Genomic DNA, 5452 nt, shown 5'->3' with positions numbered 1-5452 from the left:
CAACAACTGACGGATGATAGGATTGTACTCAGGTTAATTGCCTGTGAGGGTTGAGTGCAGGGAGCACTGTGATATTGTTAAAAAGTAAGAAACACACACACACACACACACACACACACACCCACACAAAATCTAGCATATTTACCAAGTGCTAAACTCTTGTTTACAACCTGTATAATTGTGTTTAACTTGCCTAATCAGATGTCTTTGTTGCCATGTCCCCAAATCTCAGCAATCACTTTGGTAAGTACATTATTATCATAAACAATGCCACAGCTATGGTTAGAAGACCCAAGTTGTAATAGACTGGAATGATCCTCCTTTTGTAGCTTCATTCTCATGTACAGTATGCTGCAAACTGATTTATAGTAATTCAACTACAGTATATTGATTCCACTATATTGTGCTGCCGGTGAACATGGACAGAAAGATCTTCTAAATCACTGTTGTAAATGAGGAAAACACAAACAAAAATGACACATTTTTACTCAGTTGACAGAAATAGATAGATGAGGCTATACACTCATTGTTTCTCTTGGGCGCCGTAAATGTTCACATAAAGATGACAGACATGTCTATCCCACAGTGTTTCAGCCACTGGCCACATGGAAACACTGATAAAGACTGTGAAATCAATAGGCCACCCAGTGCTTTATGATCTTTGTTCAGCAGGAGTGCTTATGCAGCATCTGGCCTCTGACCCTCAAGTGAATTTCCTACACTTGCTTTCTGTTGCTGTCTTTTATGTAGTCCACAAACCCTGAAGGCCTAACATCACTAGACATCAGAGGTCACTAAGTATCATTCACTTTTCTTTATTTTTTTCCCACCTCATCCAATTTTAGTGGAATCTAATCAAAAGTGTACAAAGTCTGGATCCGCCCCCTAAGGGAGTGGTGCTCAAGAACCCATAACAACCCCAGCATCCTACAATGAATTGTAGCCTCTAACAATGTTGCACGCTTCCTGGCTGTAGCAACAAAGGTGAGAGTTCATTTGTTTTCATGAGGTGTGTCCAGAGGAGGAGGAAGACAAATTGCAGAGCTGTGTGGCGTTGCTATTTGGCTGAATGCCTCGTCCTGCTGAAGCCTCCCCAGAGTGTCCTGCTGCTGGCATCAGGTTCCACGAGGGGAGGGCAGAGGGGGTATCAGCTCCTGCCCACACAATCAAAATATAACATGCAGCATGCCTTTCAGTGGCTGACTCAAGTAACTTGGTAATCCAACACTCAATGTTGCACAGATCATTAAGGTCATGCTCTGATCTTCGAGACGCAACAAACAATTGGTCTTGGCAGTATGATATGGCTATGTTTCACCGTGACGGATTTAGCTGTGCAGCATTTGACAGGATGGACAAACTTTGAGTCAAGACAAGACTGTAAATCTTTGGCTCGGTCCCTCGTATAAATCTTTTATGCTCTGGCTCCCCTAATGCTTTTAAGAATGTGTCTTCTTATTTAGGTTGACCCCCTCATTTGTAGCCAGCGTTGACTTGGCTGATTGGCTCCTTGTTTCTTCCTTAGAAATACACTCTTAATTGGCTTTGCCTTGCACTGCTGACATGCTGTGATTTAGTGCATGTAGTTAGATGCTTTATGGAACTGTCCTTATACAGGACATTAATGCGTGAACAGATATGGCATGTGTAACCACATAGGAGTGTCTGCAGGATAAGGGCATGATGCAATATTCTTCATGCTTTGTGTTCTCTTGAAGCAGCAGCAAGTGTTTTTTTTTTTCTCTTGTCAGATGAAGGCCTAGACTTTTATGGAAATGAGGAACCCAGCCACAGGGTGTACATGTTGAATGAGGCACTAGATAGAGTCAATCTATATTGGCTGTTCATCATCTTTTTTTTCTGCCCTGTTCATAAGTATCCCAATTCTGAAACCTTCTTCAGCTCTGCCTTCATCTCTCCTAGAGTTGCTGCGCATTTACGAAAACTTTGTCTTTCAATTCCTTCCTGTATGATGTAGTGCTTGTGGTTATCAGTCCCTCATCGCCTCCCTTCAGTCAGACTTGTAAAAGGTTGTGGATGATGAACACGGGCCATTCACTTCTGTGAAGCTATGAGGGCAAAGCCTCTTTTTTTCTATCACCCGCCCAATAGCACCCTACTTTTTATTTAATGTCTGCGCACACATTGCATTTCATCTCAGACAAGCAGCAAGGGAGAATTTTCCCTCTGTTGACATCATAAATCTGAGCTAGATTAAAAGTACTACTACGCTGTTCGGGAAGCTCTATGTGCTCATCTGTCACCTGTGGAGGAGTTAACATTGGAGACAAAAAAGCAGAGCACAGCTCACCTGCGTATGCCTGTTCAACTACTGCCATCTGCAGTACGTTCCGGTCACAGCCGACTCTCTCGTTCTCCCTTCCTCTATTCAATTACAGCTCTAGGAAATGTGCAGTGGCTCAGTGATTAGCGTCTATTGTATGCAGAACCAACAGGCATGAAATATAGAACAGAGTAATTACAGCCCAAACTAAGCAGACCTCAGGCATAGTCTGCAGAGAAATACCTCATAGCTACAAAAAAACATTTAGCAGCCATGACTTTGTCTAGAAGAGCATGCTGAAAAACAAACAGCCCTTATTATGTCTATTTACTGTGTCGGGCCAGTGTAATTCGTTAGTGTGAACAGAATGAGAAGAGACATGACCTGTAATGGCGTAAGAAGGGCAACTCATTGGGCATTGACTTTGCTGCCTTACACCTGCTAAAATCCTAGAAGAAATGCTTAGCAGCGGGGACTAAAGATGTTTATTCAGGGGGAGAAATTCAAAAACTCGAACTGCAAATGACACCAGCAAATTCTCTTCTCTTTTTTTTCAAGAGTCACAAGAAATGTCTCTTTTCACAAATCAGGATCTAAAGGAGAAGACAATATAAATTTTCAATTTATATTCTGTCTATCACAGAAATGGGACCACAGTGGCAATGCTGTGAGGACACATGAATCAGAATATCTGGCTGTATAAAACTAAAAAGTGTCTAAAAATATTCATTGTATTTGTCTGTGCATGTGTGTGTGTGCCTCTAAATAGAACGCTAACTCGCTAACTGATGAGCAAATTCTCTGCTTATTGCCAAATCTCCCACTTAGAATGCCGACTATTTAGTGACCTTGATGCCTCCGCTTGATGTTGTTAATACAATAGTAAAACCCTTGACCTTGTTGCACTTAGAATATGAATGAGTTCAGAAAACAAATGGGGCAGTCGCTTTTTCAGGAGGATTAAGGGTCATTAAAATATTTAATAGCTGTGTGCCTTTGCGTATCACTAAAAATCAGTGGAATAATCCCCCTACTGTACAGTCTGTAAGCCTGAGAGGATTTAATCTTTGTTTGTGTACACATTTGGGTTGAAAGAGCAGGTCAGCATGACCACAATCCCATCTAATCTGTAGTGCAGCTCGCTGTCGGACTCCAACCTGCTTTTCTGGCACCTCTTTTTGTTTGGATTTAAACCCTCAAGCCTGGATGTGCTCCCTTATCCCTGAATCCCAGGACTGCACACACAGCTTACTGACCTCTGACCTGCCATACATACTGTACATGCGCTTTCTGACATTTTCACATTTCACACCTGTTTAAATCTGAAAATAAAAATGCCACTTGTATCTGCAAGGTTAACGGTCAGATGTGACTGGTAGATTGTGAAGATAAGATCTATGTTATTCATTGGCTGTGGATGCCTGTCAACACTGGAATAACCTACATATTTCTGGCATCTGCACGACTTGAGGGAGAGGAGGTGCAGAGGGAATAAATAAAAGAAGGAGGAAAAAGTACAATGAAAATTGTGTGTTATTTTCTTTCCTCCTGGCCTGAAACAAATATTAACATCCAATATTCCCAGGCTTAAACGGTACACCTTTTACCAGAAATGTCTACACATACAGTATAATTTATGCAGTGCATCAGAGAACCAAAACACTGATTACACAGTTCTTGTGCAGATAGGCATCGGTTTGAACTTTGCTCCTTGCCAGGTTTTTCAGGCCTCCAGATATAATCAAATTCCCCGACTCATGCCAGCTCCTACAGATTGAATGAACAAGCACCTGCTGTGCCAGTCTGGGAAGGGGACAGAGCTGGCAGCTTGTAGATTAAATAAAGCTGTCTAGTCTGTGCCAAGGTAATGGCTTCTCAAACCAGAGTTAAATGTAATACTGATTCCATGTCAGTGTTGCTTTGTTGGATAACTTTGTCCAGGGTATTGAACCAGGAGACCGCTGCACATGTTGCCTTTAGGGCTCCAGCTGATATCACCTCAATTCTGGGTCCACAGGGCCCCAAAAATGATCTCTTAGTTTCGGTTGAGCACCACACCAGCAACAGAAAGGTGTTCCGTTGTTCAATAAATGTTTTAATAAGTGTATTTTTCTTTCACACAATCGTCACATAGCACTTTATATTAACATTTTATTTATTTTGGTTTATTCATACCTAATGCCATCGCCTACATTATGTCAGTGTCAGTTTCTATTTGATTCATGAGTTTCTGGGACCTCTACATCATCAACAAGTTAATTACCTGAAAAACCTATTGGATACAATCTGGCACATGATAACTGCCCTGCAGTGGATCATCGGTGCAATGCAAGTGGAGGTCTCTTATTTATCAAATTCAAGATGGCTTCCTTTTTGTTGTAACGTGAGTTACATGACTTACCAAGGAATTAATTTAGCTGATTTTGAGAAAATTATGGTGAGAATAATAATATTGTAAAATGAACAACTGCTGGATTGAAGCAGCATATCATTGCAAAAATGTACTTTATTTTGTCATGATATAATTTTGAAAATGTGTATATCAAATATAATACAGTAGGTATTTTAGGTATTTTATTTTTTTAATCCCTAAAACGTCATAGTTTTAAATGTAATTTACTCTTTTCATTAGTAAATTAAACCAACTAAAAGTCATTAGTCATTCTATACAAATGCTGGTATTTACAGCTTTTTTATATATAGATTCATAGTCATATGTGGTAATACCTGATTCTGGATCTCTCCAAAAGTCAGCAAGGGGTAAAGTAAAAGGTGAAAAGAAGTTGGAGAAAATAATAATAATTTTGCATAGTATCTTAATTCCTATATTATTTTCTTGGCTAAAAGTAGCCCACTGAGAAAGTAAGAATGGCTAATCTGTTCATAAATTTCACACTCCTCACTGTTAATCTGCCAGTCTACAGTATAGACAGTTATTATGGAGTAATTAAATCTTATCAGACGGGATCCCAGAGACTTCCTCTTATCAAATATGGGTCTGCAGTCCAATCAATTTGGGGGTCCTTGACACCAAAAAGGTTGAGAACCACAGGTATGAATGGCATTATCTCAACTAAAATTGATTAAAGAAAAAAGAAAACAGTTGCATTTTGGCAGAGTGAATGGCCTCATCAAGATGTGACCCAGAACACATAGAGGTGTGTCTGT

Source organism: Morone saxatilis, unplaced genomic scaffold, assembly GCF_004916995.1.
Source record: "Morone saxatilis isolate NCDOM2014 unplaced genomic scaffold, NCSU_SB_2.0 Contig14, whole genome shotgun sequence".
NCBI classification, from domain to species: domain Eukaryota; kingdom Metazoa; phylum Chordata; class Actinopteri; family Moronidae; genus Morone; species Morone saxatilis.
Note: the sequence above shows the minus strand (reverse complement) of the source record.